The sequence below is a fragment of the Anser cygnoides genome, chromosome 24 (genome assembly GCF_040182565.1).
Source record: "Anser cygnoides isolate HZ-2024a breed goose chromosome 24, Taihu_goose_T2T_genome, whole genome shotgun sequence".
Lineage (NCBI taxonomy): Eukaryota > Metazoa > Chordata > Aves > Anseriformes > Anatidae > Anser > Anser cygnoides.
This window is the reverse complement of record NC_089896.1, coordinates 868,708-881,659: the sequence shown is the minus strand read 5'-3', so window position 1 is coordinate 881,659 and position 12,952 is coordinate 868,708. Positions and strand designations below refer to the sequence as shown.

General features: G+C 50.6%; 1 long non-coding RNA gene across 1 annotated transcript; it reads left to right on the top strand.

The window, feature by feature from the left end:
• Positions 1 to 8,896: 8,896 nt before the first annotated feature.
• Positions 8,897 to 12,918, top strand: LOC106046563 (uncharacterized). The gene is made up of 2 exons (XR_007166710.2): positions 8,897 to 10,694; positions 11,502 to 12,918. It is a non-coding gene; the product is annotated as an uncharacterized lncRNA (long non-coding RNA).
• The last annotated feature ends 34 nt before the right edge of the window (positions 12,919 to 12,952 follow it).

Here is a 12,952-nt window from a genome sequence, read left to right as displayed (position 1 = left end):
TACTCTCTGCTCCCAGTGGTCACACTGTGCTCACTCCTGCTCCAGGGACTCTTGCTGCTACAGGACAAGTGCTGGGGCCGGAGATGCCTCTGCCCTGTTGTTTCTGGTCACGCCAAAAGCAGCATTCACTGCAAGAGGTGCCTTCCACGTCTGGTGAAGAGAGAACCTCTCCTTTCTTTGCATTTGTTTTCTCACTTTGCTTCTTCTCTGACCTCTTTGTTTTCTTTGCACTCTTTGCTGGTTTCCCAGGCCCACAAGTTGAGCAGATCAAACAGACGGATGCTCCAGGCTTGTCTCCTGAGGCTCAGGAAAGCTGAGTTAGCCAGAGCGGGGACGTTAGTGCCTGTGAGTGGAAGTCACTAAACCTTTGTGTAGATGCTGTCACTGAGAAGTAAAGCAGCCCTCGCTCCCCGTGGCTTAATCCTCTGACCTCAGACCTGTATCACTCGAGTCGGAGCTGTAATTCTTGGTGTTTACATGGGTCAGCAGCTAGACAAGGACTTGACTTAGATTTTCCCAGCGGGTCACACAGCTATTCACTAATCAGTGATAGCATAAACACTGCTAGAAGCCTCACGGGTCACTTGCTGGGGACAGGCTAAACAAATCATCACCAGATGAAAAGTAGCACGGGTGAGTGGATGAGATTTGAAACAGCGGTACTGCAGTCCTGAGTCTCTACCTGGAGGGGGTTGGGGACTCACGAAAGGGCGAGGAGGTGCCCAGGGGACCTGGATCTCAGCCTTGGTCCTCGCTCAGATAGGACACTGCACATGGGATGGCTCCTGGTGTGCATCCATGAGCCGGAACGTGCTGGGGATGTGGGGAGAGCCTCCCCTTCCCTCTGGCTGTCTTGCAGTGCTCCGGGGAGCTTTGTGATAACTTTATTACCTCTGGTCTGTGTTTCCTCAGTTGTGTATATCTGTTCACCTACAAACCCCACCTCTGCAGCCTTGGCCACGGGCAGCATTTTCAGAGGTGCGAACCACCAGCAGCACAGAGGGGTCAGGCCCGGCTGGAAGCTGTGGGACGTGATGGCTGCAGTTCTCGGTGTAATCGCTTCCTTCCAGCAACGTCCTCAGCGATGGCACGGCTAAGTACTAGAGTTAATCTGCTGCAAATCCACCAAGCTATGCAGAAAGCGTGGTAAATGTTGAGACAGGGTGAGCCTCCTGGCTCATCTTGCTGTCCTGGTAATGAGCACATGAAAAACAAGACAGAGGACACCGCCTGGGGCCAGGACTGTCTAGGATTTCTTGCCAAAGGCTCTGGAAAGGTGAGGCACCAGCACAGCCTGTGCTGCCCATTCCACTATCATGTGAGATTTGTATGGAACTGAAGTGTTACTTGCACTTCCTCATCAGTAGACTAGGGAGCTCTGTCTCCGTTAGCAATGTCACCTCGCTCTGTTGGCTCGTCCAGCAGCTGCTCCCCTTGGAGGCAGGCACACATGCCTGAGTTTTGGGGCCCTTCCCCTGGGATACCTGGGGAGAAGTACTTATGGAGCAAAGCAGGGTGGCTTAGCCCCAGCCTGACCACACCAAGAGCTGTGCAATGGCATAGTATGATTTGTTTTCTCCACGCAGATGGCATGCAAGTTTCCAAGGAGATTTAAGAATATCAAAGTCTCAAAGGCACAATATAAATCATTTTTGCATACAGACTAGAGCATCTATATTTTAGTCTAGGATTTATTTTTAATAATCCAGTCTCCAAAAGCCGCAGTGTGATCTTTCCTCAAATTTTGCAGGCACTTGCCATCAAATACAGTCTGGCTTTTTTTGGAACAAAGATGCTTACTGAGCAGTGGTGATTACAACTTGTAGCCCTTTCACAGAAATCACTAGCAGCTGCAACCACAGCTCTCCCCAGCGCTGGATCTCTACTGCCCTGCTCCCGGGGTTGATCAGCATTGCCACTGGTGTGGCACCTGCTGGTTCTCTGCCAGCACAACCAGGTGGGGCTGTCGGGGCGCTTGCTGATAACATCAAGGCAAATCTGGACATAGGCGAGGTATATGAGTGCTGGAGTGATCAGCACCCATCTCATTAGGTTCCTCTAGGGTTTCTGGCTTGTGCCTGCTGCCTTTCCTGCCGCTCACTCACTGACAGGGCACAAGTACAGAGGAAGGAAGGGTGAAAAGAGGATTTCTGGCCATGGGCATGTAGAAGGGAAAGGGGGAGATCCCTGCAGGTGACTCGCTGGGTACTGCTGCAGGACAGACCTGCAGGTCCTGCCTGGAGCAAAGAGGGGAGAGAGCAACCATGCAGGCCCCTGGGGGGGCCAGCCTTGTCCCTGGGGATCTGCTCTTGCCACGAGGGAACCAGACTTGCTCCTCCAACGATGGGGGCAAGGCAGAGCAGCAGAGCCCTGGCACGCACATCTCACCTCAGAGCTGCTGGATCAGATTCATAGCACTGCGAGCCCTGGCAATACGCTGGACACGAGGTGGGTGCAGGGAGGATCCAGCGGCACATGCGGGTCCTGGGGGCTGAGCCAGGCTGTGGGTGAGGAGGAATCTGCCCTCGCATCGTCACCTCCCACTGCCAGCCTGGAGAGGAAGATATTCAGGATTCAAAAGTCCGGAGAGAAAGGGAGTAAAAAAGAAGAGCCAAGTGAAGAAAAGGCCCTGCCGTGAAGGGCACGTCCTGCCTTCCTTCTCCCACCTCTCCCTTCTCATGGAAGGAGCAGTGGCTGTTGCCATTAGCCCTGGGGCAACGTGCAGCACAGCAGAAAGCGAGGAGCGGAACTGAGCATGGAGTTGGCCTGGAGGAGCAGGATGGCGGAGAATGCATTACATTATGGTACCACCTGCCGTCACCTCAGGGTGACGGAGATGACGAGAGGACATGCACTGCTGCTCAGAGAGCCGTCAACCTGCGCGCAGGCTGAGCTGACTCGGCTGGCAGGGATCCAAAGGGCTCCTGCGTTGGCTCCGCAAGCTTTGACAGCACCTGTGCTCTACTTCTCACCAGCTGCCAACAAAACCAAGCTGCCTGGGAGGAAAGCCACCTCCTCGTTTCTAAAGCAACCGCCTTTGATCTGGAAAAGTCAAAGGGACACTGCCAGCTTCCCAGGTCATTTGCATGGAGATGCTCTGACAGCACGCAGCAAGCCTGGCAAAGGCATGAGCCTGTTACAGGAATCAACCTCCATTAGTCCCCTGAGGCTGACCTGATAAAGAAGGAGATGATGACAGCACAACCCCAACATCCGAGACGGCTGAACGGCCGCTGAGCTGCTCCGGGAATAGCTGTCATACAGGAGGAGCTTTCTGGTGCCACAAGGTGACCCCCTTACCAGCTTCTGCAGAGCGGGAAGAGGAAGTGCACGCCTGCACACGTGTGCCCCTGTGTGTGCCAGAGGCACGGCGAGGAGATGGACGACCAGGATTCAGTTCCAGTGGTGATTTAGCCCGGTGGTACCAGCATTCAGTTCCTTCTGCCCGAGATGCAGGGTTGTTCTACACCTGCCCAAAGGGTTGTCACCTTCTGCATCTTACGGCCTCCCAAATGGGGCTGCTTGGAGCTGCCGGTCTGTCAGGCACGTGCTTGTCCCTCACCAGAACAGGTCTGGGAGTCACTGCCATCCCAGTCTTTTAATAATATGGTTGGGGATATAGGAACTGACAGATTGTATCAAATCTTTGTCTGGTAGCTGACCAGTTCTGCTCTCTGCTGTGGTCCTGAGCAGCCAGGATTTCACAGGGTTGAGTGGTGTAATAATCCCTGTAAGAAGGAATTTCCTCTCTTCTTCCCTCTGCAAGCGGCTTCATACCTTGGTACCCAAGGACATGGGGCTTCTGCTTTTATAATGCTGTCAAATAAAATTATGAATCATGTTCAGGATAAGTTATATCTTGATTTCAACCTTTTCTTTATGAGGAACTCCTGGGATTGGTGGTGATGAGTGGTGATAGATCTTTTCTCTTTTCCATGCTGACCCCTTTCTGGCTTGCCCTGGTTATGCTGCATTTCTTGGCACGCTGCTTTACATGGTAGCTCAGTGTTTCAGAACTGAGAGCAAACACGGAGGTGAAATGCCACAAAAGAGCAGATTTCTGGAGGTGACCCCTAAAAACTTTCCTAGAATATCCATGCTGTGAGAGAAATATGGATCAATGAAAAACTCATTGGTGAAAGATACTGTAGCTGAAAACAGCCTTGTGAACTCTGGACACTCTTGGCAGGGAGGTGGCAAAAGCAGGTTCTGTTCCGTGCAGTATTATTTGCACTGGCTTGTAAATAGCTGCAATAATAGCTGCAATTTTATTTTTATTTTTTTAAAGTCCTGCCTATTTTGCTTTCCAGTAAATTTGCCAGCATGAGGCTGAGGATGTGGTGGCATCCTTCTGCCACGAGGCTGGGGCTGAAAAGAAATCAGGCAAGCATCAAAGGGCAAAAGCACCGAGCACCCTGTGCGAAGCCACAGCCAGCTCCCCCAGCCCTGCGGTCCCACCCGCACCCCTGTCTGCCAGGATCCTGCAAACTGGAGCACAGGCCGGCCTCAGGTTTCGAGGCTGAACCTAGAAGGGCAACATTGACCTAATTAGTCTCTGAAACAAACAGGGGAGAAAGACTTGCAGCCGTATGTTACAGTAAGAAATCCTCTCCCTCTCCTTTCGCTCTCCTGGCCCCGGGGATTCATCCCGGGCAGGTGCTGCTTTGATTGCAGCAGGTTTTGAATCCTCTTCCCTCTCCTCGCGGGGATGCCACATGCTGTCTTCTGACCTCGTTAGCTTCTCCTCCTGTTCCATTTCCCCACTCCGCACTCCCAGCCCCACCCCTGTGCTAATTACTACAAAGCAATCTGCAGGAAGCGCTGCTCTGAGCGGGCTGAGGGAGCGGGAGGGAGAGAGGGATGCTGTCAGAGCACTGTGGGGGACGGAGAGAATGGGGTCAGATCGGTTCAAGCAATGCTGATGTTTAGGCAGGCTCCAGGTCCTTCCCCTGTGTGCGCTGGTGCCAAGCGCAGCCGGGGAGGTGAGGGGGATGCATGGGTTCAGAGCTGTGCTGCCTGCCCCTGGGCTCAGCTAACGCAGGGTCCCATCACCGTGGAGGCTCCCATGGTCCTGGGTGTGCCTGAGGTGTGCCTCAGCCGCCTCCAGGGCCCCGGCTGTGCTGTGCAGGAATGATGTGAATCTCCAAGTCCGATCTTCACTGATTCATCATCATCACCCAGCTCTGGGTTCTTCTGGGAGTCGTTCACGCAGGCAAACGAGGCAGGTTTACATGGTCCTCGTACACGATCCCTTTGCCCATTCTCAAAGCGGGGTGGACACGAGCCAGCTCCGTGTGGGAGCCGTGGAGCACGGTCAGTGCCCTGCTGCCCCCAAGGCCGTGCAGTGATGGGAAGGCAGGGTGCTCGCCCCGAGACTTCACCCCTTGCAAATGCAGCTCAAGGACAGACAGCCTGCAGCTGGTCTGTGCTTTGTCTGCTCCAACAGGCAGAGCTGCCAAGTGCTCGGCATACGGGCAGAGGCCCCCACTTAGGTCCCCTCTGCCAGCACTGGCTGAAACTGAGGAGCCTGGAGCGGGGTTAGAGCTTGTGTTCATTTTGTCTGGCAGGAATGACAAGACTTTCTTCTTCCTCTTTGATCAGTGAGATACGGCTTTGGGGTTGGAGAAAGGTCGGAGAGAGGAAAGACAATAATTAAGGAAAAAAAAAAACAACAGACAATAGTCAAGGAAAGAGCCAGATCCTACTGTTCTTCACATTGCTGTAAAACTAAAGCCATCCTAGTAGGGTTTATTTACCATATTTATATTGAATTGATGCGAGTGAAATTGTTAGCCCCACTAAACTAAAAGCAGGAGAAGGGAGAGAAAAGCCAGTGTATCTAAGTATGGCTGATGGGTGAACTCAGGGAGAGGGATGTTATGGCAACTGTCAGCAAAGGCATCCTTACTCTGAAGTCTCTTTGGCAGCAAGGGAAGCAGTAAGGTGCCACCGTACCCAAGTGCAAGGCCATGCTGACATTGAGATGGTGCCCCTGGGGTCTGACTACATCCCTGCGCTGATTTGTACGATCACAGCTGATGCTCTTCTGTTCTTCCTAACTTCAGGTATCATCAGGATCCAGATTATGAGCAAGGCATCAAGTGCCAGAAGACAAACCATGGGATTCGGATGGGGGCTCATGTCTTCCTGGCACTCCCTGAGTTTAATACTTGCATTATGTTTTGACTGCAGAAGCTCTTAGGCTAATCCAGCCTCCCCTGCAGTTCCTCTCTGAAGTCATCTGATGCTGCGTTTTGATGCAGAGACTCACCAAGCCTGGGGGCCTGTGTTTGCCCTTCAGGAGTGAAACATCTTGTGGTAGCATTTGAAGAAAGTGCCCTTTCTCTCTGCTGTTGTTCAGTAAGAGGATCTTTGTCTTTAAAAAGTTTCCTTTGTTCTCTTTCTCCCCTCTTTATTTCTACCGAATATTTGGTTAATGCTCCCCTTCTGCCTGCTACCAACCTCTACCCCTCTTAAACATTTTTGCACGTCACCTGTTATTTGAAAAGCAAACATTGCTCTATCTGCTTGCAGGTAATCACATTCACTTCTCACCTCTTTTGGATCTTGTTTTCTTTCTGTTCATTTTGTATTCTCTTCTGTAACTTCAGGATCGTGGGCCACATCCAAAGGTGACAGAAACCAAGTGTGATTCACTGGTTTACAGTCGCTGGAAACCTGGCACTGTGTGCTTATTCTCAGGCTTTACTTTTCTTGCATCATTTATATTCTGCAAAATAGTCTATCATTTTTGTCGGCCTGCTTGCATGGGATCTAAGCCTAAGACAACTGGCAACAATTCACAGTAGAGGCTTAAAAGGGCTGACATGGTTGTTACACCCTTGACTCTTCTTGCTCCCCCGACAGCCAAGCAGCTTCCCCTTCTCCTAGAGATCCCTGCTCGGAGGTCTCTGAGGACAGCTGACTCTCCTCAGCACGGTATTGTGCATCTGATTTCAGTAATGGCAGTACACAGAAACAACCAAGAAAATGCTAAGTAAAGGGTGTGGTGTGGAATTTAAGAGCCAAGGTAATTTTCTCTGTCAGCACTCGGAATGGCTAAATGTCATATGGGAGCTTCTGTTCATAATCCGTCATCCATGTGACAAAGTTCCCCTAACCTCCATGGGCTGCACTACCTGTGTAGAGTAGGTGACCAAATTATGTACCACATCACTCTGGTGGCAGGTCATCAAAAATAAAAGTCTATTTGGGTAGTTAAAAACATCCCCATGCACTTCCAGGATGGGGGACATTATTGCTGTGATTTTGGATCCGTCAGCAAGCCCATTTGCTCAGATGAGGAGTGTTTTTCAGGGTGTTTCCATGACATTTCTGCACAGTGGAGGCTTCTCCTGGACAAGAATTTCCCAGTCTTCAAAGAGCCTGGAAGAAGCGGTGACCACAGAGCAGAGCTATTGGGAAGGTGTGCTGGGAGCACCTCTGCAGAAAGCAGTGGAAATGTACGGGATTCTGCTCATGAGCAAAAACATCTCCGCATCCTTGCTGAGCAGCATCCGCATCTCTGAGCTGTGTTCTCCTCATCTCGAGGCCTTTTCTGCCTCCTCCCAGTCACTGGGAGTCCCCTGCCAGTGCAGCAGGAGATGGGGCTGCTGCTAACCTGAGGTGGCTCATCTGAGCAGTCCATGCTTCTGGCCGCCTTTGGTCCTTCCTCTAGGGACAGAGCTGCTGAGAAGGGAGACAAGGCAGGGCTGTTAGTCTGAACCAGCCCTGGTGTTCAGCTTGCCGCTGTCTCACAGACGTGCCAAGGCCCCTGCTTGGCAGATCAGACACTAGAGATGATGGCCAGCTGGAACGCGGTCTCAGCAGCACTGGCTCCAGGCTCATTTTAGCCCAGTGGCTTCCCTGATACCTGAAGAGCCCCTTCAGATATGGGACCAGGCTGAGAGGGCCTGAGACCCTGCAGGTCTGCTTTCTGTGGCCACACATGCTGGCCTGAGACCCTGCAGGGCTGTGGCTGCCCACCTCTGCCAGCCAAAGCCACTGGGAAGGTGCAGGGAGAGCCCTGGCCCCAGGGCCGGAGAAGATCAGAGCCGTCCCGCTGAGCTGCAGCCCCGTCGGCGAGACATCCCTGCAGCTAGACTCCTGCCGCAGCACAGCCAGGTAAGAAGCAGCTTCTGGAGGGGACACTGGGTGCAAAACTCACTTACGTGGAAGGTGTAAAAGCGTCTCAGTTTCTTGTCATATTTGAGTAGGAGGTGCTGCTGTGACAGTGGTATTTCTGGCACGGTATAAGCTTTGTCTTGTGTTCTCCCAGCTCGTAATGACTCAGTTTTGAAGTCCATGCTGTGCAGCTCCTTCTCGGGGGACATGGCTTACAAGTGGCCTGGCAGAGAAAGGGGAGTGTGAGTGGTACCCGGGGCGTTTGCTGCGCAAACAGAGCAGCAGAGCTCTGTGGGTGTCGTGGCCTCCACGCTCAGACAGCTGCCACGCATCAGGCATCACTGACAGCGGCGCTGGCAGGCAGGGGCCGATGGCACCAATAGCTCCCCATGTCCCCGCTGTGGGCTAACCTGTGGGCCCCTGCCAGCACGCAGCCAGCCTGGCGGCGTGGCTGCTTCACCCTTGGGCTGACCCTTGCAGAAGGGTTTGCACTAAGCACAGAAACGTTCATTGTCCTCTCTTCCATGCTGGCCAGGACAGCAATCCTGGGACGTGCATGGATTTTCTGTTCCTTGGGCAGGCCCTGGGCACGCTGACATGCTATGTAGTGACTGTGTGCTGGCAACGCCCTCTATTTCTTTATGTGTACTCAGCTGCTTTTAAATACATTTTATTAAAATTATTTTTCTTGCTTTCTGCTTTGCTTTTTAAATATCCACTTAATCTTCCAGCATTCCTGTTTCAGGGCATGAATGAATACCTCCAAGGCTTCTCTGTGTGATGGTGATGGAAACAGGCGCTGCTACTCCCGAAGTGGAGCCTGTCCCAGCCTTTTGGCACTGCCACCTGTGTGCAAGATGGAAAATAAGTGACAACTGCTGTTGCTGGAAATCTAGAAGATCACAATACTTTTTTTTTTTCCCCTTTCTCCCGCAAAATTTCCTTGGAATTCTCTGCCAAAGACCTCAGCTTCCAAAAACTCCTGAGTGAGAAATTCACAGTGGATCTCTTGGTAAATGGACAATGGTTTTCAGTTGAAAGTAAGAGGCTGAACCATGTTACTGAAGGGAAAACAATGGGAGCTAAAGTGTGCAGAATTCATGCTAAGATTTTGAAAAGCACCTAAAAGATGTAAGAGCCATAACTGAAATATGTCACTGCACAGACTCTCAGATTCAGATATTCCAGCACAACGAGGTGAGTAATTCCCAGCTGGCATCACAGGACTCAGTGGGACTGGAGTCACAGGACAGCTGTCATCTCAAACACTCATGTTCTCTGCCACCAGATCCATGCTAGCATTTTTCCACCAGTGGAAGAGCTGTCCTCGAAAGTAGGCCTTGAGAATCTGGGGGAAAGCATCTCTAGAGTCAGAGCTGGAGCCTTGGTGGTAGCAAGGGGCACCTGGGGGAAGGATTTGGCAGTAAGCAATTGATTAGCTGGAAATCTCTTGCCACTTCTCCATTTGCATGGAGGCTCAGTGCCAGATGGTAGAACTAAGTGTCTGCTCTCCCCTTGGACTGTCTTTCTTGCAGTTTGGCTTCCAGACAAGTTAAACTGTTCTCCTTTTCGTGACACATTAGCTACTTCAAGATTGAAAACTTTAATGGCTTTCACTTCATGAACACTGATGTAGAAGCCAATTCAACCACCAACGTGTCTTTGGAGAATCTGTGGCTCTGTAACGTCTCCAAGTTAATCACAGGAAGCGTCAGTGCCTTTGTGAGATGGAGCAGGACATGGGCTCTGGTGCTGTGCAGACATTCGTGTGCAAGGCTGTGTTCTCCTGAATTGCAAGAGCCCAGCAGGGCCCAGGGTCCCACTGCAAAAATGAGGTGCTTGGAGCTGTGAGGCAGATGTGGCCACAGGGCATGGAAGAGCTGGGTGTCAGCACCTTCAGCATCCTCCCTTCCTGGTGCTTTGGCTTCCTGGGCAAGTTTGGAGAAAGCACTGAAGGTGACCTCGAAGAAAGCCATAGGGAAGAAAGCTAGAGGCATCAGCAACGGCTGTGCCCTGTCCCTCAGGATCTGCTTTCAAGGCAGGGCTCTCACACATGTCCCCAGCCTGAGCCACAACACAGCTGTGTCACAGCCATACCCGCACCTGGCTGCGGACCCCAACGAGCCAAACCCCAACCTGAAGACAGACTTCGTGACTTGACCTCAGGCCTGCCTCACCACCCTGGGCTTGCCTGACAGCCTGGGCTCGGGGCTGACCCCAGCCACCAGCCGCCCGCTTGCCGTGCCCGGGCTGACGCTGACGGGTGGTCGCATTGTCCCACCGAGCGTGCCACTGCCCCTCGGTACCTGGACGGGGCTGATTTCCTGGCTGCACAGTGCTCGGAGCCAGAGCTGAGCTCCTCACCTGCGTGTCGCCCCACCTACTGCTGGGAAGTCCTTTTAAAAAAAAAAAAAAGTTGCTTTCACTTTCTGTTCCAGCTTTCTGTTTAGTCCTCTACATCCCACATCCATGGACGTGGAAATCTATCGCTTCAAGAAATGGACAAATTACATATTTTGGTACCAGAATCGCTGTTTTGAAATCAAGGGCCTGTGGCTTCACTATTACTGGTAAGTCACTGTCTGGAAGTCAAGAGATTAGCACGGGGTTTTGTGGTTTGAGGCAGCCAGACACCCCAGATGAGAACAGGTTTTTAAAAAGGATCCTTTTCATCACATATGCTCTGCCACTGCGGAGGGGAAGGAGATGGGAGTGCACGGCTCCCATTAAGGCCTCCCCAGCCCAGCAGCGGGCGGGGACAGCCTCGGGCAGAGAGCCGGGCCAGGCCAGAGGGCAGAGCTGGGGCCTTCCGCACTGCAAGGAAGGCAGAGAGCCCCCGGACATCAGGGCTGCAAAGCAGCACAAAATACAATAACAGTATTGTGTCCAGTTCTGGGCTCCCCAGTACGAGAACTGGGCCCGTTTACCCTGGAAAAGAGAAGACCGAGGGGAGAGCTCATCAATGTGTCTGAATACCTGAGCGGAGGGTGTCGAGAGCACGGAGCCGGTCTCCTTTCAGTCGTGCCCAGCGACAGGACGAGAGGCACAGACTGAAGCCCAGGAGGTTCCGGCTCAATGTGACGGGACATTTCTTTACTGGGAGGGTGACAGAGCACTGGGACAGGTTGCCCAGAGAGGTTGCGGAGTCTTCTCTGGAGTTATTCAAAACCCGCCCGGATGCCATCCTGCGCAAGGTGCTCCAGGTGATCCTGCTCCGCAGGGGGGTTGGACCAGGTGATCTCCAGAGGTCGCTTTCAACCTCAGCTGTTCCGTGATTCTGTGAAAATCCAACCCAGGCATCCCCCAGCACTGTCTGCCAAGGCGGTACCAGCTTTGCTTTCCAGGGTTTTCTCACTCTCCTTTTCTTCGTGCTGCAGGGACACGGATGACATTGGCAACGTCATACGTGGCAGCATGAATCTCAAGAATGCCACAGCACGGAGGATCAATGAGAAATATCTGCATTTGTCTAATCATAATGTAATATACTACCTCAAGTCAGACAGTAAGAAGGACATGGATATCTTTGTCAGGAGGCTTAAGGAATTAAATGTCATCATCACTGACAGCTAGTGGAGAAGCATCTTGTGCTTAACAATGTGTTAATTTTTTTTTCGTTGTGAAAAAATATTTTCATGAGAAAGGCTATATGTATATCCATTGCCAGTGACTCCTCCAACTGTGGAAATATCAAAGTATTTTAAATTGTCTGTTGTTGCACAGTTAAAAGAAAATATTACCCATCTTGTGCTGCTTGTTTGCAAGATAGCAATGAAACGTCACAACATGTGTTGGAATATTTAGGATCTGAACTACAAGAAAATGTCTTCAGCTTTGAAAATGTAGTATTTGCAGCTGATGATGCCAACATTACCTTTGGAGAAACTCTTTGTAGGTATTATTGGAAAGCAGGACTGAACTCACACACTGCATAGGCAATGCAAAATACAAAAAGGTTACTATTTGAGTTTGAATGTTTTCGATTTTTTTTTTTTTTTTTTTTTTTTTGTGAGAGAGAGATAGGGGTGGTGGTCCTGTATGGAGTCAGGAGTTAGACTTAATAATCTGTGTCGGTCCCTTCCAACTCAGGATATTGTAGGATACTAGGGTCTTTTTTTTTCATCTTCTTTCTTCATTTAGCAAATTTTTCAGACTCCCAGGATTTACTTTCATAGATGTACATTTTTACAGATTTACATTTAATTTTCCAGATTCAATTTTTCAAACTTTAAAAACGCGGAAGTGGCCACTGGACATAGCTTTTTTTTAGACTCTGATATTGAAAGGATGTTAAAAGAGTTTCACCTTATTAGACAGTATTGCTTTATGTGCATTGAGGCTTGCCCAGTCATTATTTTGCTTTTTACGTAGGATGATGGAATTACATTTTCAGGGAGCAATGTAGTTTTCATGTGTATGATTCACTTCAAACTCCTGGTCTTTCATTTCTTTTCACACAGGGAATTTCTTATGTCTGTTCTTATCTCACACGGGCTCTGGAATTAACACTCCCCTGGAAGGGATGCAGACGTGCTCAGTGGGGGTTCAAATAACACTAAGAGACTAATCAGACCTGACCCCGCCTGTACTGCAGAGTTTTATGAATTAGCTGAAAAATAAAGGTGTAAGATGTGTAAGAAATTGTAAATAAGAAGCATTTAAATGAATACATCATTGTCTGTCATAACTAGATTGTATGCAATGGAAATATGTAATTGAATGAAAATCATATACTGTATTAGGGATTTTTACCCTTCCCCAATATCTCATGGAGTAAAGAAGTAGCACTTCTCCTTCTGATTGTCACATATTTCCAAGGGATGCTGAA